At 37.5% G+C, this 26,833-nt stretch overlaps 1 protein-coding gene across 8 annotated transcripts in view; it reads left to right on the plus strand.

Annotated features, from left to right (window-relative positions):
• Positions 1-26,833, plus strand: part of SOX5 (SRY-box transcription factor 5) — a 1,024,531-nt gene that overhangs the window by 337,907 nt on the left and 659,791 nt on the right. For all 8 annotated transcript variants that reach the window (XM_054696382.1, XM_054696384.1, XM_054696380.1 and 5 more), the window contains one exon: positions 9,120-9,186. The gene's annotated coding sequence lies outside the window, so the exon portion shown is untranslated. The remainder of the gene's footprint in view (positions 1-9,119; positions 9,187-26,833) is intronic.

Raw genomic sequence — 26,833 nt, forward strand, 5'->3', positions numbered from 1 at the left:
TGTCATAGAGAGAAAGAGGTTATCTGACAAGTCAGTCTGGGCACCGATGTCACCGTCTGAAGAAAGCAGAGTGCATTCACATAAGCACGCTTGTGCCCGGCTTCTTTCAGATGTACCGGGAGGGGATTTGAATAGAAAATACGGAGATCAGATGTTCACAGTGTGATATAAATCCAAGTGAATAGAAGTTTTCTGACTATGTGAGTTTGATTATTCAGCACCTATGAAGGAATGTTCATGTGGACATGGTAACCAGTACCAGGCAAAGGCAGCTTTTCTGCTCTCCCAAGAAGGCAGAGGTTAGCTCTGGGGTAAAGATTCCAGGAATCATGTCATTGGACCCTTCCACTTCACAGATCTCAATTGTTATTCCTGCCTATCAGTCTACCGTGTACATTCAGATCATTTGTTCTGCCTGTGCAAGAATGTCTCAACTCTCCACGTAAAGGAGTCTGAATAATGTGTGGATGCAGCTTTTCCTCTGATATCCTTCCAGTGCCTGTGAATGTAGGAAAGGTTGTACATATTGACCAGCGGGCTTCTCAGTGTTGGAAGTGATGGTGCTGGTCAGTGGGTGGTCCCGGGCAGTGGTTGCGCCAACTGTTTCCCCGCACGCTGAGCCTAATCTCGCTGTAGGCTGCCTGCTCCAAGCAATATGGGCCTGGTGGGATTTTAACTGCACTAAAAGCCTGCCTACTTGCACACCACTTATTGTCTGACCTCCACAATTAGATTCATTCCTTTGGGTATTTGAAAAAAAAAAAAACTTTCTTGGAATAATCTAATTGCTTAGAATAGCTAACAGGTCACTATTAGTTGTTTATTTCTATTCATCCTACCCCTTTATAGAATGCACTCAACAAAATCTGTAATTTCAGAATTAGTGTCCCTTACCTATCTTTGTAATGTCCTTGGATAAAATATAGCTATATCTGCTTCTTTATAGTCATTGTTAATGTCTCCTGACCAAACACCTGCCTCCTTTATCAGGTCTTGTCTGTCCACAGTTTTCACCATTTTAGTGATAGCAAATTCATCCATTTCTTTGATCTTTCCAAACACATGGGAGTCTTCCATGACTTCTGGCTTTCACTCACACTCATATCCAATTCATTGGTAAGTACTGTCTGCAAAAGAAAATAGATATTCCATGTTCACTACTGTTACTCTGGTTCAAGATAATATTATATTAAGATAGGTTCTACCCTTCCACTTAGGTCCAGTCTAAATGGCTTTGGAAATAAATGGGGGCATTTATGATTGTCAGAGCTCCGGTCACTACTAGCGGCGTTTAGTGGGCAGAGATTAGAGATGCTAAATGGCCTGCTGTGCACTTCACACTCAGGAGGAAGAGGAGTTGTCTAACCCAAAATACTTCATGCTCAAGACAAAGAGGAGCTGGTTGCTAACCCAAATGACATTAGCAACCCCCTTAAGAAAATACTGAACCTATTAAAAACCTAAGGCATATCGTATCTCACTTGTGCTCTATAGCTCCTAATTTCTCCAAGAACAAAATTCATTGTTCATACAATGACCTCTAAAGTCTTACACATTCATGCTTATCCTCCTGCACTTATCTGGAGCCATTTCCTGTTGCACTGTCATTCACTCACTGTGTTACACCCTGAAAATGCGTTCCTGAAGGCATGCTTTTCCTACTGCCAGAAAAACTCTTTCGCCCATATATCCATTTCTCACTTCCTCACATCTTTACTCAAATGTCCCGTTTCTCAGTCACCCTGCTTCAAACTGTAGATCTTAGATATTGGATTTCTCTTTACAACATGTTTTGTTTCCAAAATACGTATGCCCATCTAACATACTACATTACATTCTTGTTTTACTTCACTCTCCAGATTATCAGCTACATGTGAGATTTTTGTTTGTCTTGTTTCTTGCTATTATCACATTGCTTAGAACATTATCTGGTGTATAGTAGATGCTCAATAAATAGTTTATGAATGAATGAATTTAAACTTATAACAACAGTTAGTATTGCCTAAAAGCCAAGAAGACAGATTTGTTAATACATAACTAGTAAAGAGAAGAGTTTGCACATGTTCTCATGAATACTTTTGCTTATTCGTCTACTATATGCGTATTAAACTCCAAGTTAAATCAGGCACTATTCTAGGAACTAGAGATAAAGCAATGAGCAAAACAGGCAAAGTCATAGAGCAAACTCATTTTAGAGATGGCAAGCACTATGCAGGGGAGAAAGAGGAGCGGCAGCTGTATTTCCCACTGCAACCTGATTAACTAATTTCCATAGGAGTATCAATTACTTTAGTTGATAAATTAGCAAACACTTGAGAAAAAAATGAAATGGTTGTTGACACATAGGTTTATTTTGAAGAAGTCTGGGTGGTATATTGGAAGGAAATGGATTTTTGACGTTAGGCAGTCTTGAGTTCAAATCCCATCTCTGCCACGTGCTAACCCGGTGACCATAGGCATCTGCTTTCTCCTCAGCATCCTCATTTACTCAGTGCTAATGCACCTTCATCAAGGGTTATGAAGTAAAGAGCTGGTGGAGGTAAGGTGTCTGAAGAGTTTTGGTTACTATACAGGAAATGGACCTGGATAGGATGTCCCAATGGGTGTCTGTCCATATGCTGATGTGATGATGAGGAAGATAGGGCGCCAACTCAGAAAAACATTTTCTTTCATAAAAGTCATTCTTAAGTAGAGATTTTTACAATCTCTAAGGTATGTTTATGATTTCTAAGTTTTAACAACCTGTATTCTGAATTATCACCAAATTATGGATTAAAAGTTTCTATGCCATCAGCCCTGATAAAGTGGTAGATATAATTGTAATTGAGTAATAATACCTGCATTTTGTGGAAAGATTAATCTCTGAGGACTAGTTTAGAAAGTAGAACATCTTCCTATTATTTCCTTAATGGTATTTAATTTTGTCATGCAATTACTGTTATCTACATGGATCATTTGTCCACATGAGTGACTTTTGTATTGTCTTGACATGGCCAGAAATTTAAGACAAATGTGTGTACTTTTCCTTTAAAAATGGGTGCAAAGGGCCTCCCCAGTAGTGCAGCACTTGAGCGCTGGGCTGCGAAGCTGCCCATAGCCTCTGCAGCGCCGGTTGGATCCCCTGCCTCTGGCGAGGGTCCCACATGGGTCCCAGACCTCTCCTGTCTTGCCCACTGCTCCCCTCAGCAGTGTACTTTGTCAGTCTGCCTGTTCTGCTCCCTGCTGTGGCTCTGGTGAATTCTCTCACCGTCCCGTGCTTCTGACTGTACCCAGTGCTTGTATAAATAAATAAATCTTTAAATAAAATAAAAATGGGTGCACAAAAACAGACAGATGGGTCAATAAGATGTGATTTATATACACAGTGGAATACTACTGAACAATCAAAGAAAGATAAACTCATGCTAATTGCTGCAACAAGAATGGAGCTGGAGGGGAAAATGATAAAGTAAGAAGAGAAATACAAATGCCAGATGGTGTCACTTATATGTGGGACATAGGAAAATCAGACAAAGGGTCACATAAAGCCAAAGTCAAAAACTAGCCCTTGAAATATGACTATAGAACTGAGGTCTCCAGAGGGCAAAGGAAGAGGGAGGGGTGAACCCAAGGTGGGGAGGCAGCACAATGTGGACTGTGGTGGTGAATTTGGTGGGAGTGCTAGGGTTACAGCACTGGAAGATGAGAATGCTATACTTCCAAATACAAACAACAATGTAAACAAATGCTACCTCAATTAAAAATATTAAATAAGGAAACTCAAATAAAATTAAAGCTTGAGTTAATGGACTTTTTTTCATAATGTGCATTTTGGTTAAAAAACTGCTTTGAGTTATAAATTATATACCATCTAATTCACTCATTTAAAATGTGTGATTCTATTTTTTTTTTTTTGGTCAATTCACAGTTGTTTAATATCACCATAATCTAATTTAGAACATTTTCATTACTAAATAAAGCCCATATTCATTATGAGTCAGTCCCCAAAAACCTTTCAAATGTCCTTTTCTTAACTGTTAACTTACCACTAATCTTCTTTATGTCTCTATAGGTCTGCCTATTTTAGACATCCTTGTTGTATGGAGGTATATTTTCATTTCTCCTGCATACATATCTAGTAGTAGACTTGCAAAGTTGAATGCTAACTCTGTACATAATCTTTTAGAACTTAGGAATACCAATTTCCGAAGTACAAGCAGCATTTCCCATTCCCACCAGCAATGTATGAAGTTTTCACATTCTCTATATCCTTACCATACTTGTTATTATCTATTTTTGTTTAGCCATCCTCATAGATGTGAAATTGTATAATTTTCTAGCTTTGACTTTGCTTTTCCCTAATGGGTAATGACATTGAGCTTCTTGCATGTGCTAGCTGGTCATTTATGTATCTTTTCTGGTGAAATGTCTGTTCAGGTTTTTAAATTGAGTTTTTTGAAATCTTTTTATAGGGTCCTTAGAGTTTATATGTTCTAGATACAAGTTCCTTATCATATATATAATTTGCAAATATTTTGCATGTTGTCTTCACTTTATTGATGGTGTACTTTGAATTTTGATGTAGTCCAGTTCATTTATTTTTCCCCTTTGTCACATATCTACTGGTGTTGTATCTGAGAAACCATTGCCAAACTGAGGATTATGAATATGTAAGCTTTCTTCTAAGCGTTTTATGGTTTTAGCGCTTATATTTAGATATATGATCCAAATTGTGTGAATGTTTTCTTGGTATTGAGGTAGAGATCCAATCCATTCTTTTTGCATGTGGATATCAAGTTCTTGAAAAGTCTATTGTGTTCCAGTATTAATTCTCTAACATCACCTGCATAGCCTAGAATTTAATTTAATCTGACACTGTCTAGCATTAGTGTGGGGTCCCACAAGTTAAAGGTCAGGGTACCCTGTAGTACTACCCTTATTTCAGAAACCAGCAGTAAATGTGGTCAACAGGCTGCATGCACTACTGCCCAGCTAAATTAAATGCAAATTTGGGAGTTCCCACAACACCCTTTCACAATCAATAATTCACTGGAATGATTCACAGAACTCACAGAAGTACAATACTTATTATTACTACTTTATTATAAAAGATTCAAATGAACAGCCAGATGAAGAAGAGGTACCGATGGAAAAAGTCTGGAAGGGTCTTGAAAGCTGGACAGTCTGACTTTGTGGAGTCAGGATATACTACCTTCTGCTACATCATTATGCTTGACAATCAGAAAGCTCCCTGATCAGGTTGTTTTATCAAGATTTTACTCCATAAAGACTCAGATCCCTCAGTCTGCCAAAAATGGAATCTCCATATGATCCAGCAATTCTACTCCTAGGTATCTACCCAAAGGACACAAAAACAACAATCCAAAAGGACACCTGCACCTCTATGTTTATTGCAGCACTATTTTCATAGGTAAGCTATGGAAACAATCCAAATGCTCAAAAATAGATGACTGGATCAAGAAGATGTGTTATATAAACACAATGGAATATTATTCAGCAATCAAAAAAATATAAACTCATGCCATTTGCAGCAACTTGGATGAGCTGGAAGGGATCATGCACAGTTAAATCAGCCAGAAAGAAAAAGAAAAATATCAGATGGTTTCACTTATAGGAGGAATATAGAGGATACAAATAAGGGATGGGGGAGTAATTATAATAAAGTAAAAATCAAAATCAACAGGTAACTATAAACCAGAGACATTCTGCAGGGGGGAGATGGGAGTAGGATCAAAACAGGGGTGGGAGGAGCACAAGGGACCATGGTAATGGTTCACAGGTGAATGAGTGGTGGGAATTTCACGGGGATTATAACCGAGATGAAAATGCATACATTGTACAAAAATGAAGTAAAAAAATATATAAAATAATAATAAAAAAGATTTCACTTCTTCAACATGATTGGTTTCCTTCTCCAGCCCTCCTCTCTCACCAGAGGTTGGAAGGGAGAAGCCCTGAGCATTCCAACAGTCAAATCTTAAAATTATTTTTTCTGACAACCTTCCCCCAGCCTGATGCTCTGTCCTGAGTCACCTCCTAGAATAGAAAGGTTCACTTATCACTCAGGGAATTCCAAGGGTTTTTGAAGCTCATTGCCAAGAACAAGGGACAAAGAGAAGATTTTTATTTTTGTCATATCACAACTGTTCTTCCCCCATTGACTTCTCTTGACAAGTATGTCAAAAATCAATTGACCATAAATGTCTGATCTATTTCTTTACTCTCAATTACGTGCCATCCTTCTCTGTATGTATCCTTGTGACAGTATCACATTGTCTTGATTATTGTAGTTTCATCTGAAGTTTTGAAATTGTAAAGACTTAATTCCCTTACTTTTCCCTTCTTTCACAGGATTGTTATAGTATGTATATTGGATCCTTTATTCTTCCATGTAAGTTTCAGAATCAGCTTGTCAGTTTCCACACAAAAAGGAACAAAAAAAAAACGAGCTGAGATTTTGATAGGGATTAGGATTGTATTTGAAGATCAACATTGGGGAGTAATGTCCTTTTAAGAAAGTTAAGTTTCCTGATCTGTGATGTAGGATGTCTTTTGATTTTTGTATATCGATCAAGCGTTCTGAAACCCTACACATTGTTCATTAGTTCCAGTGGTTTTTACTGAATTTGTTAGACTTTCCTAAATAAAATAATGTTATCTATAAATAGAAATAGTTTTACTGTTCCTTTCCCAGTTTGGATATGTTTTTATTTCTTTTTCTTTCCTAACAAACCTGGCTATAACCTCCAATACAATGTTGAATAGAAATCCTTATTCCTGGGCCTCCCCGGTGGCACAGTGGGTTGAACACAGCACTGTGAAGCTGTCTGCAGCCTGCACAGTGCTGGTTGGATTCCCGTCTGGCCAGGGAGATACCCACATAGTGTGGCAGACTTCCCCTGTCTCGCCTGCTGCTCCCCTGATCTTCGGAGGAAAGAAGTTAGTTTTTCACCATTAAGTATGATAGTGGTAGTTTTTTGTTTTGTTTTTTTTTTTTCCCCCAGATTCACTTTATTAGGTTCAGGAAGTTCCCTTCTACTGCTAGTTTGTTGAGTGCTTTGTTGTTTGTTTTTAAGATTTATTGTTATTTATTTATGCATATAAGCACTGGGGTGTAGACCAGAGGTATGGGAGTGAGAGGATTCACCAGAGACAGAGTGGGGAGTAGAACAGGCAGATGTACCGAAATACACTGCTGAAGGGAGCAGTGGGCGAGACAGGAGAGGTCTGCCGTGCTATGTGGGTAGCTCCCTGGCCAGGGATTGAAGTCATGTTACAATGGCTCGAGATAGCTTGATAGCTCTAAGACTTTAACCCCTGTGCCACCATAGAGTCCCTCCCCCTTTTTTCTAAATCATGAAATGGTATTGGATTTTGTAAAATGTTTTTTAGCATATATAGAGAAAACCTTGTGGTTTTATCTTTATTAGTTTCATTTACTACATTATTTGCTATTTACATGTTAAAAAAAACCTTGGCATTCCTGGGATAAATTCCATTCATTTTTGATGTACAATTCCTTTTACTGCTTTGTGTACTTTAAAAGAATTTAGGTCCTTCAGAAATCACCCACAGTTATGATGTTCTTTAAAATTGAAGTTATACATATACCCTGATCCTAGATCCCTCTAAATCTCTGATTCATGATACTAGACCAGCAACCGAGAAGTGGAATTCTGTTACTAGGATTAAGTGTCATTTTAAAATCTTATTTAAGGGCCTCCCCTGGTGGCACAGTGGTTGAGCGCTGGGCTACGAGGCTACCCACAGCCTCTGCAGCGCCAGTTCTATCCCTGGCCACCGGCGAGGGTCCCACATGACGCGCAGACCTCTCCTGCTGCCCGCTGCTCCCCTCAACAGTGTACTTCGGTCCTTCTGCCTTCTCTGCTCCCTGCTCTGGCTCTGGTGAATTCTCTCACCCTCCCGCACTTCTGACTGTACCCAGTGCTTGTATAAATAAATAAATAAATCTTTAAAAAAATCTTATTTAAAACACTCACTACATAATCTGGGTGATAATACAGGTATCTCTAGGATAGAAAATTTATGTAATATATAATTTATATTTATACAATTTTAACAAGCATGTTGCAAGATCACAAAATCAATTCTTAAACATTTTGAAATAGAACTTAATCCTATTGGGAGCCAAAGGTTAAACAGTTCAGAAAACTTTCCTTTGTAAAAATTACTTTACATCCATAAGTAAACAATAATATCACAATGGCATAGTTGTACATATCAAAATCTTGGGGGATTTTGGATTCAGCACAAGCCTATAAATGCATTTTATAGATCAAGAAAATAAGCTTTTAAGATGTTAGATAAATTTCCACAGACATGTAGATCTTCAGTCAGAGAACCTATGATAAAACCATGCTCTTTATAACACTGGAGTTTGAATCTGATCAAGTGACTCAGTGTAAATAGGGTGTAGTTGCTTTTAATTTGCTGGGGGTTTTTGTTGTTCAGTGAATTTGGAAACTTTTATTCTAGCAATTTAGTGTTTTAGTTCGAAGTAGTGCTTTGCTTTGGTAGGTGGTTATATGTATTTAATAAATTTTAGATCCATTAGCATGTTTTGCATAAAGTACTGTAGCTAAAAGTAATGTTGCATTGTAAGTATATTTTTAAGTTAACCACCGTGGACTAAGATATGGTTAGAATTGTTTTAGTAAAAGTAGGCTGAGGTTGCCATGGACTACATATAAACTTGTTTACTTATGTGTGTGTTTTCTATACTATAATATAATTTATATAATAATATAAATATTTTAAGCAATTTAATTGATATAGCTCCAAAATAATTCGTTGACATTTTTTACATTTCAACTGTCATTTTATCTTGACTGTTATTTACAAAAATTTGTTTTTCAATGGTTCATTTAATGTTCATTTGCCAACGATTAACTTATATAGTCTTTTAAGTCTGATGCTCCTTTATATCTATGAATTTGGTCTAGAAAAAAAAATTATTGCAATAAAATGACTTAATATTTCCACAAGTTTGCAGTAGAAATCTTATTGAACTTTCTTTATGATATTTAAATGTTTTCACCTAAATAGTTTGGAGTCTCTTTGATTTTTCACTAAATGCTTTTCTCTTCTTCCTTCATTAGCATTGCAAGAAACAGATAATATTAAGGACATCAAGAGTGGGAGAGATTGGACTGGAAGACTCAGCAGGTCAGGACATTTTTATTATATTTTCTGCTCATTCTTTATGTTCTCAAATCTAGGTTTCTCAGATTGCTTGCCACTTGTTTATTTCTTGTACGTGCTTACTTAGTATTGTTCTCAGTTTTGCAAATCATGACTATCACCTTTATAGAAAAGGTTGAGAATTCCAAATCCTCCTTTTTTGGATTTGAAGGTAAAAAAATCATTTAAAGAAATTTCAGTAATAAAAGAAAATTTCTTACCTAAAATGCATATATTGATTGATTATTATTGTTGTAAATATTGTTGTAAATATTGATTGATTTTTATTGTTTTATTGTTGTAAAATTATATAAACTGTTTTTGAAATGAAGATTTCTTGGTAACATTTTTTAGCACCAAACCCTTAAGATATATAATATGTCATCAATTATATGATTTTAGTCTGAGAACACTTGGTTCTTGGATATCAGGCTTCCTTTTCCTCTCTATTCCTTGGACTTGGGTCTACCTCTCACAGGTCTTGGCATTCCTCACTGTCTATGTGCTTGCTCACATTAATTTTAACTGCTGGATGTTGACTACTAAGTGTAAAATAAAGGTTAATTAAAATAATTTATATGTAAATAAAAGATCCCAACAGTCAAAGAGTCTACTATGAACCTTTGTCAGCCATTTTGGAAGGCCAGGGTTGGCCAGAATCCTCAGTGAGCTGGCACCATGCTGTCCCTATTGCCCCGAGGTTTGAGTTCTGTGAGTGGTGTCTTGGGGTTCCTCTCCTTCTCCTCACAGGTGTCTCCAACAGTGACTATAAGTGACTATAAATATCTCTATGATTGCTCAGTTATTTGGAAGAGCTTGGGGATTCTCTTCCTTTTTGTTACCCTTTTAGTGCTGTCACATCTTCAGGTCTCCTGCAGTTGATGTGGTCCCTCCACATCCACACCTCTTATAGAGCAACTACTAGTGGATTTTGCAGTTTTCAACAAACACGGAGGTGCTTTTGTTCTTTCTGATCACAACTTTTCAAGTAAAATGACTCACTCAAAAGGGAGTGACACTTAATTATTCAGCCTGAATATCTAGGGGTATAGTCACTTTCTAGCATTAGTGTTTGGAACTATACAGATTATTATTGGAGTGTATGTTGAGAGAACACAACCCTAGGGCTGTAAGGAAATATATTTATACATATATATATGTAAAATTATATATATAGTCTTTATGTAATTATATATAATATATATAATCTATATATGTATATACAGATGTAATGCATATGCTCAAGTCTCTGTTCTTAGCTAAATTAAGTAAAATTCCTACAAAAAAATACCCCTGAATTTAGAATGCTATGCCCAAGTAATTGGGTTTCTAAGTATGTTTACACTGATACTCTTACAGAGAGACCCACTTTTGGGTGGTACTTTCTTAAACAATTTTCTGGTAGCAAGCATCCCACAACTTTCACTTTGTAAATATCATTGAACTAAACATTAAAAAAAATTGAAGACAAAAGTGGTGGGTCTTCTGGACATCCAATTATTATGTAAATACTGACATTAAATTGATAAATTTTTCACTATGTAGAAGCAAAATCAAACAGGAAGTGATAACCATCTCATAGAAAGAGCTTCAAACAAATTTACCTTTTCTCCAAGCCCAAATTGCCACCTGGTGTCACATGAAATATTAGTAATAGTGGTAAATCTGTGTTTTTTAGCATGATACAGGCCTCCTGAATTATATGCTGTTTTACAGATTATGGATGATGATTCATCTTGCTTACAACATTGTGCCCATGCATAAAACATACCTTTTTCATTTGCCATCTTTACCAATTTATAATTTTATAATGAGTACAGTTAATGATAATTCTTTGCTTCAGATTGTACTGATATTCAGTACAAGCCAAGAACTTTCAAGTTTTTTCCACTGTCTCTAGAAATATCTCCTGTTCAGCTGGATAAAATGAAAAATGATTGTTCATTCATTCATTCATTCATTCATTCATACAATAGAAGTCCCTACTCTCCTGGAGCTTTCATTTGAGTGAAGGAAAATATGAGGTGGAAATTTTAATATATATGTTAATGGGGCTAATTACTAAGAGGAAAATAGGCAGAGTAACTAAAGAACAACTGAACACTATTTCAGACAGTGTCTAGGGAAGTTTGTCTCCTAGGGAGAGCACAGACCTGAATAAAATGAGAGGGAAACATTTAGAAATCTCGAATGGAGAGAGGTGCCTTCAGCAGGAATGACAAAATGTCAGGGGTGTGATTGGTGTGGTGAAAGAATGTGAAAAGGGCTGTGTGGCAGGAAGAGATGACAGAGTGGACAACTTAAGATGAGAATGGCGAGGGTTGTGTACAGTTCATCCCTGTTGGACCATGGCAGATCTTGATGATTCTGAGTGAGAAAGGAATCATGAGGAACTTAACATGTTTAAGGGGCACTTGAACTTGTGGGTCATATAGGAGCATTTTCAAAATTTCTGTCTATGCACAGAATATAAATTATGAATAGAAAGATTTAAACTACCAGTGATCACAAAAATACCTGACCAGGATATTGACTGATGATTGTGTTTAAGGAGCTAGTGTTAGATACCACAGCTGTCATTTTTCTTTTCTATGTCCTTAGTTCATGGAATTCTTTTGCATTCAAGTCCTGTTCTTTGGCCTTGTATAAAAAGTCATTGTTTTATAATATGAACATTGATGATATTGATATGAATTATTTAAAAATCATGTTCCTCTGATTAGTTGCTTTGCAGAGTTGGATTTCCCACTTGTTTATCATCTCTAGTTTCAACCAAAATTACATAGACTTGTAGAAGTCCGGAAACAAATCTTGAATTGTAGCTTCTATTTGCAAGGGAAGATGGTTGAAAATTATTTTATGATAATTTGTGTAATTATCTCATGATCTAAAGCACTCTTTATGAGGAGAAAATATGGAGTAGTTTAAGAAACACCAGTGTAGTAGGTTTAGAGGGCATGAACTCAGAAACAGATTCTAAATTTATCAGCTGAGTGATTCAGAGTTTTTAACCTGTGCTTACCTGCCAAATGGTCAACACTGCTTCCCCCACAGGGAGAAGCACAATGCTATTGTATCTCTGCAATCTCTTAATGTTTGTTAAGCCATTGTGCATTACTGGGCAGTAAATAAAACTGATTGAAGTAAGAGTTGCCTACATTAAACATAACAATTGTTTTCATATAAATAATAAATGAAAATGTCCTTATTTATTTCCAGAAAACATATCAGGTTACAGAAAGTATTATTATTGATACTTGGAGGGAAGGACTGTTGCTAAAATTATCCTATCATAAATGAATCTAAATGGCTATTTTAAAAGGAATCTGGGAGGTCACTTTCCTTCTACTAGCAATTTTGTGATAGGAATTTCTAGTTGCCAAATAACTGTGGACCAAAAAAATTTTCAAGCTTTTAAATCAATACATTAAAAAAAAAAACAAACTCTTAACTTGTTTTTTTAAACTTAAACTAGGTTTCTGAGCTTAGATTTCCATCATTTGGCTATCTGAATATTCATGCAGCAAATAAATGTACATACATATATATTAATAAATACTGTTGAGTGGTCTCGAAAGATAAACAATGCAGAAAAGAAGCTTTTGTTTAAAAGTAATATATATGTATATTTGTTTTTGTAAACAAATATATAAAAACTGATTTGTTTATGAATATTTAATATGATTTTCCGTAAATTCTTACTTATTCTAAAGTATTTCCTTTTCAACCATAAAATAAGTATCAGTGATAAGGGTAAATAGAGAAATGAGGAAATTATTCTTTGACACTTTTTCAAGGAGAGGGCATAACTACCTCAACTTCACATAGCACCTAAAATTCTTCTTGAATCTGGGGTGCATGCCCATCCTTCCTGATACAGGAGGAGGTTCCCTTCTTCTGAAAAACTTCTTCCCACCACCAATCCTTGAGCTCCACTTCCTTTGGCCTTGCATGAAACTTACTGTTTCATAACATGGACATTCATGATATTGATATGTAACATTTAAAAATTTATGATTCGGGGCCTCCGTGGTGGCGCAGGCAGTTGAGCGCAGTGCTGTGAAGCTGTCCACAGCCTCTGCAGTGCTGGTTCAATCCCCGCCGGCCTTGGAGCAACCCACATGGTGAGGAGACCTCTCCTGTCTCGCCTGCTGCTCCCCTCAGCAGTGTATTTCGTAAGTCTGCCTGTTCTGTTCCCCACTCTGTCTCTGGTGAATCCTCTCACCCTCCTGAGCATCTGGCCTGTACCCTGGCTCTTGTATAAATAAAATAAAATCTTTAAAAAAAATTAAAAAAAAAATTTATGATTCAAACCTTATGATTCTTCACTCCAGTATCTTCAGCTGTTCCTTCTTTAGTGGCACTTTTAATATTTAAACATATCAAGTTTTCCACCTTAAAATACATAAACAAAAACTTTCCTTTGTAATCTACTTCTTTCTCCAGGTACTTCTCCCTTAAGTACTTAAGTACTTAACTTTCTGTGTCCTTTTTCTTTCTTTGCTCCTACTCCCTAATCCTCTCCCACTTGTCATGCAAGTCCAGCTAAGGTCATCAGCTACCTCTGTTGCACTGAATCTGAATAGCATTTTTTTAAAGATTTATTTATTTATACAAGAACTGGGGTACAGGCCAGAGGTACAGGAGGGTGAAAGCATTCACCAGAGACAGAGCAGGGAGCAGAACAAGCAGATGACCGAAAACACTGCTGAGGGGAGGCCTCTACAGGAGAGGTCTGCCGCACCATGTGGGTATCTCCCTGGCCGGCTAGGAATTGAACCTGTGCTGCAGAGGCTGCAGATAGCTTCACAGAGCTACGCTCAACCCACTGCGCCACCGGGGAGGCCCTGATAGCATTTTTAATCCTTATTTAGCCCTTGAGTTCACTGAATTGCTAGAATGACATTGCATCCCCGCACTCACTTTTTTTTTTTTTTGGACAGACTGTTTTGTCTGCCTTCTTTGGGAATGAATCTGTCTTGTTCTCCACCATATTTACAACACACCTTTCAGAGTGCTTTGTTCTTAGCATGTGCTGAATGAATTATTTTTGAAGATCCAAAACCAAATACTAAAATCTGAGATACAGTGTTTAGAAGCCTACAAAAGAGCAGCAAGGTGGTATTTTACGAGAATTCATAGAAAAGAGATTCACAAATAAAAAGGTATTTGGACTGGGTCTTTAAGGATACATGTTTTTCTGACCCAAAATACTGGGCATGAAGGGGATAGCATATCACATAATTATTGAAGTTCCTGGTGTCTTATGTCATGATAGCTCTTTCAGCTTGGATACGGTTGATGCAGCTCAAGGTGTACCAAAGGGGAGTGAATAGTGATTGCAAATGAATGTTGGTCTCTTTATAACATAAAGGGACTTTGCAATTCAAAATTTACTTGGCAGACTTTGGGTCTTAAGATTTAACTTAATTCAAAAAAACTTGGGGAGCCTTTGAAAACATGTGTTTGTTTAGGGAGTGTAAATGATAATTAGGTCTATATTTCTTATTAATTAATAAATGTGAGGCTGATTGAAAGGGGAGAGGTTACAAGGGGAAAATAGGAGACTGATGCCACCATTACACAAGAGATCAAGAAAGTTAGGATCAAGAGATCAAGTCAGGTGATCCCCCGGGGCAGATGGAGCAAAATTCAAAGGTAGAATCAACAGAGCTTGCCTTCCTAGAGCATTAAGGGAAGAACTTCAACCATGAGCGATTAAAAAAAAAGCTAGCACTTCTCAGATACAGAAAATTGGAAAAAGTGGTTATTTGCTTTATTTACTTATTTTTTTTTTTTTGTTAGCAGCATGAGGGCATGAATTGTCCTGAAAGTTTAAGTTTGAGATATCAGTGCTGATATATTGTAAGTAGCGTTCCATGCAGAGATACTGGACTGTAAAAGGGATGTTGAGGATGAAGCTAAATGAATTTAAGCTTGATGGTGAAAGCTAGTGGAAGAATGACAATGCAGGCTAAGTGAACGCTCTGAAACACTAAGAGTCTCAATGTCATGTGGAATTTTGAAGAGCCAAATGGGATCATGGAAATGAAAGAACCTAAAGTTTGAGTTAGGATTCTCCTGCTTGATGAGCTGCGTGGTCCTAACATAGGCTTTGGTTTATTTCTTTTTTATTTATTTTCAATCTTTGCACAGGTGCTGCCTGAGTGGTCTGCAAATAGTAAACACAAGATGCAGGCTTTATTGGCTCACTAGGATAAATCATATATGGATTATGGAATTCTTGGGGAGATATTGAAAATCGTTTGGGTGTTCATTCATTCTTTCATATATTCTTACTAAGTGTTAACCTCCAGCTCTTGTAATTATATTGCCTGACTTTTTCTTCATCCCATTCTTGACTAGAATATTCACTGGCATGTTATTCTTTGTTAGTTATAGGGAAAAGACTGTCTGATTGAGACCTGCCACTCTGGAATCATGCCACACATGTCTCAGGCTAAGTCTCCTCTTCCTCAAGTTGGATGGCATTGCTATAAAATCATGTGAGGAAAAATGTTGCTTTTGCATTGATAATAACAAGAAACACATTCATTTTGCTGACTCCCGTTAGACCATTCTGCAAAATATTTGACTTGGGAATGATTTAAATCATCCTCTTAAACAGTAGTTAAACACGCCGATGTTATGGAGATCTAATGCGCGTAACTATTATCATATGATTGTGGAGAAGTTTTTGGGCAGAAGTGCCAGTTAGAAGAGGGGAGCCCTCTCCCTGAATGTTGAATGAGTGCTTGCCTGGGGTGTCCCCAGGAACGGGAGCTGACACAGGTGTTCAGCACAGTTGCTTACTGCTTCCCATCAAGAAGGATGGGGGGTTCTTAGCGCTGCTGGCTTGTGGCACTCAGCATATTTGGCAAGCAGTCAGCCCTGGCTGTGGATTTCCCTGGGGAAAATAAAAGCCACAGGGAAGTCATCAGTGTGACCTTCTGCTGGGTAGTTGGCACACGGTGGCACCGCAGGAAGGCTTTCAGTTGTCATTTTTGATCAGGAAGCTATCAGGTGCTGCAGGAAGCGCCCCATTCAAGGTGGGAAGTAGAGAAGGATAAAAAATATTGAGCAGAAGCTTACCAAATAATTCCCAGTCATGAAGCTTAACACCAGCTGATCTGGTGATAAAAGGAATTTGGGGGGTGGGGGTGGGAGGGAGTTTCTTTGGTTCTGTAAGCACAATTATAAGCTTTCCTATTTAAGTCTGACCCATCATACTGAAATGCTGTCACTAGTATCATTAGCAAGTAAAGTGTTGATAACATAGTCAAATGCACAGCAGAGTTCTGGCTCTTAAGTGTCTGGACTAACTCCCAATATTAGGAATAGGAGTCAGACTGCCATCACTTTTACTGTGCTAACAGACGCCCTGCCATTAGCAGTCTGAAGGCAATTTTAATAAAATACATAGCCCTGCTGAGCTGGTCTCAAAAGATAAATAAGCAATGCAGAAAAGAAGCTTTTGTTTAAAAGTAATTATTTAAACTATGCATTACAGGTAATTTTCTTTTACCAGTAAGGCGAATGCTATCAGAATTTCAATAATGATTTGGTGGCACTTATCTAAATAATGTGATATTGTCATTTCTAAGAGTTAAAGCGTCACTTTATATTCACTTATATACCGAATGAGGGCAAATTGGATCCAGGTATCATGTGCATTTGTTTTATAGTTTATATTACATTTTTTGGGTGAACAGTGTTGTATTCTTGGACAGATTTATGGAAATGTAACAAGCTGGTGATAGAGTTCTGGGAACACAGATTAGAACAGGAGGGCAAAGAACATCTTTTTGTTTTTCCCTTGCTGTCAGAAGAGAAATCACATTTCAGTCTTTTAAAAACTCTTTTAATAGGATGCTGGTACATAAACCTTGGTCACAAGGGTATAATGAATGTGTGCATATTTCTGAGGAGCCAAAGCTTTGTTTGCCAAAAGGTACAAATCTCAGAAAGCTTTTTAAGAGTCTATTTGGGAACCATTAAAACCACCACCTTTCCATTCCTTCTGAATAGAGGTATACTGGCCTTAATCCCTAGTATAGAACTAGCTCTGGCCTCACCGGAGGCAGACTAAGAACTTGCCTACAAAAGTTTGACCAAAGGGGCATTAGGAAGCCTCCTATTTCCAGCTGCCTCCCAGGGAAGCAAAGATGCATGTGCTTTGGAATGAGACAGAACTCAGTTCAATCCTGTTCAAAACCCAACTTTTTTTTCATGACGTATCACCTTTAAAAATGTAGTTGTCTATCACAAGACTCTGTTATTTCATCTATAAAATGGGGATAGTAATAAAACCAACTTTCTGTGATTGATGCAAGGTTAAAATAAGGTATCTAGCACACAGTAAGTATTCAGGAAATGTTCATTTCCAGTTTAATGAATGATATTTTAACACAGTTTTATCAGTTATATGTTGAACTTTGCGCTAGGAGGTGGGGCAGATATGTTGAACAGTATGTGGTCTCCGCTTCAAAACTAAAAGCCTAATGCAAGACAGACACTTAAGCAGATACTCATGTATGGTGTATCACATGTTTTGATATTGATATGGGTCTTGGGGACATAAAGGAGGCAGGGCTTAATCTTGGTCATGGGAGAAATTACTTTAAAGTTTTGGTACATTAAGCTTTCAAAGGGAAGATGCTAAGCTATATATTTCCATCCTGAGCCATTGTGATCAAAGCCAAATTTTTATTTTTTTCCCCAACAGTAATTTTTCCCGCGCCTTGTTCTTTCTGTTCTTCTTTCTTTACATTTATGCAAACCTTTTCTTTGATTGTTAGCACCATGGTTAGATGACATCTGCAGTCAGAGAGAAGAGGTAAACATGAATCAACCCCTCAAATGCTGCTCAGAACTCTGCTAAAATGATTTGGGGGAGGAACTGAAAACACAGGCTTTATTCTCATATGTTGCTGATGGGAATGAAAGTTTGTGCAAGCCTTTTGGACAGGAGTTAGGTGATAGCTAACAAATATACATATGCATACCACTTGACACAGGGATCCCATTTCTAGGAATTTATCAAAAAGACACAACTTCAAGAATATGCAAATCACATGCCCGAGGTTATTCACTGTGACACTGGGTATAATTGTAAATATCAAAAACTAGCTTAATGCTCCTATAAAGGAGAGGAGTTGAGCAAATACACCATGGTGTCTCCATACTGTAGGGTGCCCAGGAGTTGTAAAAAGAATGGATAGAGTAATTTTTAGGCTGATCTGCTAAGTGAAAAGGGGGCCAAAGAATATTATCTAGAATGAAAGGGAAATATAAAAAATACACTTGTTTCTGCTTTGGCGGGGGAGTCTACAAAAAGGGTAGATAAACCAGAAACTCACGAAATTGGTGACTTACATGCTTGCACCTAGTGAATACATATTGAGAGCATGGAAGTAGTGTAGAAAGGAAAATGGGGGGGGTGGCCCTTATCTGCATGTTCTTTTCTCTTTTTTTGTATTGTTCTGAATTCTGAAGCTGTGTTGATGTTTTGTGTTCTCAAAAATAATTGATTTAAGTGAACTGAGGTTTTCAAAGAGTCCTATATATGGACTCGTTGGACCTCCACTGGTTGTGCAGTGGTTTAGCGCTGGGCTGCGAGGCTGCCCACAGCCTCTGCAGCGCCAGTTTGTTCCCCGGCCACCGGTGAGGGTCCCACACACACAAAAAAAATAAACCTTAACTATATTCTTATGAATTCCAAATGGGTAGGTGGGGGAAAAGAGTTAGTTTAAGTAACTTTGCCAAACAGTGTTTGTACTTATGTAAGATTAAAGAAAAAAAATACTGTTTCTAATTAGAAATTTTGTTTTTCACAAGATAGGAATTAATGATTCCCTCCAAAAGGCTGAGAGTTAATGTTTCTGGAGCTGCTTTAAATGTATCCTAGGATTATGGGTAGTGAAAGCTATTTTCTTCACTGTAAAAGAAATGAAGAGGCTGAACCATGCAATGTTGAACTGTAATCTGAACAAGAAGTAAGTATTCATGGTCGTGTGTGTGTGTGTGTGTGTGTGTGTGTGTGTGTTGAGGGGATATATAAAGTATATGTCAGAGACATACAGATATAAAAGTAAAGAAACAGTTGTGAGTATGAGTGTGAGTGTGTATGCCAATGTGTCTATTGGCCTAGAACTATTATGTCTCAGGGCCTCCCTGGTCGCGCAGCGGTTGAGCGCTAGGCTGCTAAGCTGCCCGCAGGCTCTGCAGCATTGGCTCGATCCCCAGCCACTGGGTGAGAGTCCCACATGGCGCGCAGACCTCTCCTGCCACGCGCCCACTGCTCCCCTCAGCAGTGTACTTCGGTCCTTCTGCTGTTCTGCTCCCTGCTCTGGCTCTGGTGAATTCTCTCACCCTCCCACGCCTCTGACTGTACCCAGTGCTTGTATAAATAAATAGATAGATAGATAGATAGATAGATAGATAGATAGATAGATAGATAGATAGATAGATCTTTAAAAAAAAGAACTATTATGTCTCAGCAGTGATGAAGACTCCTAGTATCTAGAGGTATAGGTATACCTATATAGGTATACCTATATACCTAGTTCCTGGCTAAATGCCATTATGTAGTACATGAGGTCAGAAATCCCTGTGCATATGGATGATTCTAGAACTAGAATAGGAAATCTGTGTGATGAGAACCTGGAATGCCTTGTGGTGTCAGAAAGTATGGAAGGACTAAATCATGACAGAATCCTGCTGAACAGGCACAAGAACCAACTTAAGTGGGTCCCAATGGTCCTATCTGGGACATTTGAGAAAAAATAAGGATAGGAATGTATAATACTAAATAAAGTTCATGATGTGTAAAAATGATTGAATAAGTAAATGAGGAAAAAAGGAAAACTCTTTCATAGTAGTAAAAATACCAATTAATAACTATGGAAGGTATGATGCAATTAGAAAATCACCATTTGGTAAACACTATAGTAAGAACTTTTTCAAGCAGAAATTATCATTGCTAAATGCTAGATTATTGGGGGAAATATAATCATAAGTAGGCTATTTACATCATGTGAAAATATCTCCTCTCTCATAACACTAATTATAAAAGGGACTATAGTAACTTTACACTGGAAAAAGCATGGCAGACTCACCCAGGAAGCCATCAAAGTTTAGATACTACCAATTAAAGAGACTTATCGCCATCATATGCCCCTCCTGTGATTCACTGAGAAAGGCACAAAAAGTAATTTCTGTCACATCCTTGCCAAAAAGGTCTAATATAAATCTTATCATAACTATATTTTGGGCACCTCAAAGTTAGGGTCAAAATGACGGAAAATACTTTGAGAAAGTGTCAAGATAATGAACACCAAACAAATAAAAAAATTGGAAGAATTGTTCAGAATAGAAAGACACAGTAAGTAAATATTGACTCATGGTCCAAGAAAAAGACATTAGTGGAACAATAGTATTATGTCATTATTAAGGTTTTCCTTTTGATTGTTGTTAATGTGTGAGGAAACTGGAAACTGCTAAGTGTTATTTTTGTAATATTTTATGAGTCAAATTATTTTAAAATGACTTATTAAATTGAAAAATAAATGGATGCTTTAAATTAGACAAATGCATGTATTATCTATCGTTCTTTACTATAATAAAGACAAGTTTGCTATACAAGAGGGTAAAGTCACTTGACTTTAGGAAGAAAGTAAAAGTTGTAGAAGAATAATACATTTGTAGTAGCATCATGAATTGGGTTAACTGGTTCATCACACACAGTGTAAGCCTTGAGGGTACTTACTATATCTTTGCATTTGCTAGTCTATTTGCCAATAAAATAGGGATAATGATCTTAGAGATATGGTTTCTAATTATTCACACCATTGGAGGAAAGCAGATGTGGTGAGCATGGAGTCCAGCAACCATGATTTTAAGAAGCACTCAAGTGAAGATCAAGATTTAATGCCAGTGAAGGGCCAGGTATATCTGATAGGTGTGAAACTCCAGATTATAAAAATATTTCCAGAGAGAGCTAGTACATCTAGTTGAATGGTTGTGTGTAAAGGAATCTATAATCAGACAAAAGTAGAAATGAAGTGTGGGCGCAGGATTCAGTGTGGCCAGTCCCCTCAATGAGGCCAGATTCTTAAGTTAGAAACAGGATCTGATGACTCACCTCCCAAAGCTTAATGGTGCCACTGCTTTGTGACATTTTTTTTAATGCTTTGTGACAGCATTAAAGGACTAGGTAAAGGAACAATAACAACTTAGAGTTCTTTGTATCATCAGCTTATTCTCACATGCATGTTTGGAAATTTCATATTCAATGTAGTTACAAATGTAGTTAGAAAGAATGACTGCATTACCTGTTTTGTGCACAAGAAAAATTAGATTTAGTCTTCCTGAACTTACATCACATGTAAGTTGCTCAGAAATGATTTGGACTCTAGATTGGGGTGTGCACTTGGGTTTCTGAACATTCTGCTAGTAACGAGGACCCTCTACACATGAAATTGTTGTGTATAAGATTATTCAGGTATATGTTTTTCCTGAGAAAAGATTACAGATAAGTTGATTCTATCAGATTTTCAAAGAGATCTGTGACTTAAAAGAAGATAACAAAAAGATTCCCTTTCTCTACTAGTATATATTTTGGTGCAGAAATTTTTTTTGCCAGACTTGGAAATACAGAACCCTTTACAGTGCATGTATTCAGAGAAGCATCAGTATCAATAGCACTTAGCAAAGAGATCGCAAGTCTTGCCCAGAATCAAAGGAGTCAGAGCTGGAAATAAAATCTTAGCTCCTAATGCTGACAGTCAGGCAAGTGATTATTCTACTGTCCATGTTATAGTCAGTAACATGGTCAGTGCAAACAGTACACCATGTCTTCAGTGCAAACAGTCCTTTGATAGTCCAGTACCAACCAGGGAGACTGGAGGTTTTCCTGTACCAGTTACCAGTGGGAAAGGTCAGGTCTTGAACAGAAGTTCAGTTGTAATGTTCTACTGAAACAATTAATGTACTGAGCATTAGGGTGATTTGGATAAATTTCTGTATACTACTTGAGAATATTGGGAGTGGAGTTAGGGACACTAATACAATCATCTTTGTAGAGTGAAAATCAGTTTAAATCCAACAGAGGTCTTGGCCTGAATATTCTGAATGCATCTGTCTTCAGCATCTGAATCTGTCCCCATAGTTTTAGCTGCCTCAAGGACTCTGAGACATTGGAGAAGTTCTAACTGTCCAGTGTCAGTACATTCTTTCCTTTGAAGAATGTTTTGAATGATGTTGGAATTTTTGTGTCTAACTCACACAAATACACTCCCTGTTTATGAGTATGTATGGTGAGGTGGCAGAGTAGATCAAATTAACAACCACCACATCATTTAATTCTCTACCATTCCACCCAGAGTTTCTTGTCTATTATATATGTATATTTGACTTCTAAATCCAGGACTTATAAAAAACGTAATATGAAAATGAGTTGTAAAGTCCTCATGAAATTTTAAACTTAACCTACTCATCAATGTAGAGAGCAGTACATACTCTATGAACTAGATAATGCTTATTTTATTCATTGATTTTGTAAACAAGGAGCTGAGACTCAGAGAGGTTAAATTTTGCATCATTTTACACAGTTAATAAGCAACAGAGACAGGAAAAAAATATCCACATTGCCTGATTCCTGGCCCAGTTTCCTTCCCACTGTGGCATGATGCCTCATGACATGTATGAGATTAGATCAAAATTTATATTTGTTGAAATGTATGAAAAAGTATTGTGGGTTTTATGATTATGTTCTGTGGCAACAATGAGGTCATTTTGGTTTTGATTTTTTTTAGCTTTATACTAAATAAATACATATATCATGTCATTTATCTACTTCAAATTGATACTTTTTTTTTTGCTTTTTGCAATCTGCTTATAGTTTTGGAAAATACCTTCTTCTTTCTGATAAAATACATGCATTTTGTTGAGTTGCTAGTACTCGAGTTGCTAACTCATTGACTAAGAGATCACCTCTCCTGCTCAGTGCCCTGGATTGCAAAGTCTTTTGATAGTACTGCAGTTGTAGTATAGGGATTTGCAACTGGCAGGCAGGAATTGAATTGCCATCATTTGGCTTTAGCAGGAGTTAGAGTCTTGTCTCCAACACAAGCATGAGCCAAGGTACTGTCTCCTTTTTTCTAATTTTAGTTGGAACCATTGGCACTGATCTTACCTAGACAGACTAGTGTTATTTCTACCCAGCACAATCTGCTGGCATGGGCTTGATTCCAAGCCATGCAGTTGAACTTCTCCCCCTAGTTTACCAAACAGAGATATGATTGGATAAAGAGGACAGGCGCTTTCACCTTTTTCATTAGAAGGCATCCTTTCAGGCACAGATTCTAAGTTTAATTGGTTCAATGTATGACTCAAAGAGAATTGACTGTTAGGATTGAAAATTGCAGTGTGATTTCATTGTGGGTAATGAAATTTTGTTGCGGGGGCATGGATATTGATGTGTTTAACTGCTCAATGGTGAGAGAAAATGTAGGGACCCCTCACTAGTTCCCTAGACCTAGGGCTAATGAGTTGTACCATTGCCCACCGTGACCTCTAGTCCTGGGCTTCCATCCAAACTGACTCCCCTCATGACTACAGTTACACAGACCATGTTGTGGCCCTCATTTGTCTTCACCATACTTCAGTCCATCCTCAGCCTGCTAACACTCATACCTTAGGGAGTTAAGAGATGATGTTACAGCCTCTGAAATCTTTGCCCTCTACGCAATCATCCCTGAATCCTCTCTCCTCACATCCCTTTATGATTGGATGCCTGCAGGGTACTGGCTCACAGGGTGCCAATCAGGAAACAGGCTTTAAGTCCTTCTTCTGCTCAGAACCAAGGATAAATGGGCTTCTACCGTGCCCACCCCCCCCAACCTCTCGGCTCTGCCTTTGCCCTGTAAGAGTCAGAGCAGAGTCCTCATCTTAGCATGGAGGTCTCTGCTCCCTGGGGGTTCTTCTCTCCTTAAAATAAAAGTGCAAAAGCATTTACATTCTTTTGCTATAACATAAAAGGTGATTTTACATATGTGAAAACAGAGGATATTTTCTCTGGTTCCCTGTGACCCAAATAAGAAAGACTATCCATGGAGATACTCATATCAGATTCTTCCCTCCTGGGTCACCATGCAGGAACTCAATGTTAAATAGAAGATGCAGACTCGGCCCTCATGGGGCTCACAGGTGGTTCACATAGAGTTTATTAGTTTTTGTTGTTCTTCAAAACAGTAGGTACAAGCAAATTCACAAATAGGGAGACTCTGCTAAATAATTAGAGAATATGTTTAAATTTTATCAGATGGAGGATTTGGAAGTATTATTGCAACTTTAAAATCTGGTTGAAAACAGCAAATCATTATCCAAGTGGAAAAAAATGCCATCAAATTAAGCCACTCTCTTCTCTCCCCTCCCCTTTCCATCTTCAACCTCTCTTTCCCTTCGCTCCCCTAAACATTTTCTCTCACCTTTTTGGATAGTGGTTGTGGAGGTGACTGTTCCCTGCCTGCCACATCTTGTGGCTAATTTTTACCTAATTTTGAACTGTGAATGAACTGCCCTATTCCAGCATGATTTGCCCAATAAGATCAATAATGAGGAACTATCAAGCCATGAACAGACTTGAAGGCAACTCCAATGAGTATTATTCAGTGAAAGAAACCAACACAAAGCAGGTATATACTATGTATATACTATCCCAGCTGTAAGACATTCTGGAAATGGCAAAATATAGTTCTATAGAGACAATAAAACAATCAGTTGTTGCCAGGGACTAGGGGTCAGGAGAAGGATGAGTAGGTGGAACACAGAGGATATTTAAGGTAGCAAAAATACTTTGTGTGACTCCATAACGATGACTGCATATCGTTAAACATTTGTCCAAACCCACAGAATGTACAACATGAGGAGAGAACCACAATGTTAACTCTGGATTTTGAATGATTATGATGAGTAAATGTATGTTTACCATTTGTTTCAAATGTATCACTGGTGGGGGATGTTGATAGTGGGGGCAGGGAGTATATATGGGAAATTTCTTTATCTTCCCCTCGGTATTACTGTGATCCTAAAACTGCTTTAAAATTATAAAGTCTTTTAAGAAGTTTTTTAAAAAAGATCAATAATCATGAATAATAATGATTAAACAGATCTTAGCTTTTTGTGTGGCTGAATTATCGGCACTGCTCTTTGGAGGGTAACCTCATTTACAAACAAGCCAGTTGATGCAAAAAGAGAGCAGGAGTCCAAGAGCAGGTAGTCCTGGACAGACCAGGATTTTACCTGCTACTAACTTCTGAGTCTCTCTCACTGAGCATTTGTATTCGGCTTCAAGACACAGAAACACTAGTAACAGTGGTTTGAATAACCAAGAATTCTTTTTGTGTTCCATAATTCAAGACACTAAGAGGTCATTCTGCTCAGAAGTTCCACCATGCCATGAGGGAAGTTCCACCATGCCATGCCTTCCAGCTTGCACTTCCTCCATCCACACTTAGGCCGCATCTTCATTGTCATGCTCACAAGAGGGCTGACAGGGCTCTAGCTGGTGAGCTCTGGCTGTGTCAATAGGAGAAGTAGGTAGGAGAAGCGCAGAAAGCAGAGGCCACAGCAGTGGGAGCTGTTCCATTATATCTCATGCTATTAGCAGGAGTCGATGTATATGTTTAACTGTTTTATTAAAGGGGAGAGATATAGGTAGCCAGCTTTTAATCTCTTGGCCATACTCCCTTTTGTAATCTTATCACCTAATAGGAATAGGGAGGGTTTTTTAAATTATTATTTAAAATAAACAATAAATTTTCCTTTGACTAGGGTTTCATCTACAATTATGTAATTAAAACACACACACCTACATATACACATACATCTCTTGAATGGAAAGAGATTAATCCTGTGTTAGAATATTTCATATAGAATCTTCAGCAAATACTTAGCACAGACCTGCTTACAAGGAGGTCTTACATTAATCTACATGCGAAACTGAAAATGATCTAAGTTTAGAGAAACCATCAACTGATTGAATCTTATGTCCACCTTCTAAGATGCTAATTGGCCATGATTAGTTATTGGAATTCAGAAATTTTCCTGTGGGATAGACCTTTCTGAATTGTATGTTTTCCTCTTCAAGCCTGGTGAACCAAAAATTCCTCGTCAGAGTAATATCTTTAGAAAAGAGTATGTTTGCAAACTCAAGAGACTAAAATTCCGCGAACTTATTTATTCCTTTGTATCCTAATGTTTGAATAAATCTAAAAAGTATACATTGGAGCAGTGAGAAAGTATTGGCTGAAAATTGCAAGAAAGTAGAGTGCGTGTATACCTAACCCTGTCCGTTTTTCTTTGACAAAGACTTAACATTTTTTTTTTTTTGCTATGTGACCTCAGTTTCTCCATTTAGAATCTACTGTTATACAGGACTTCCCTGTGAAGTTGTTTCAGTAAAATATATTATAAAAAAATGATAATTCATTGAAATTCCAATTCCTGCTAACCCAATACTATTTTCACAAGTCTGTAATATGCAGGTGTTGCTTTATCATGCACTTGTGAATTTGGTTAATATATAATATTGTTTTTAGGACAAATTTGGCTTCAACAGTGTGAGTAATCC

This window comes from Talpa occidentalis, unplaced genomic scaffold (genome assembly GCF_014898055.3).
Source record: "Talpa occidentalis isolate TD23 unplaced genomic scaffold, MPIMG_talOcc4v2.1 talOcc4.16, whole genome shotgun sequence".
NCBI classification, from domain to species: Eukaryota; Metazoa; Chordata; class Mammalia; order Eulipotyphla; family Talpidae; genus Talpa; species Talpa occidentalis.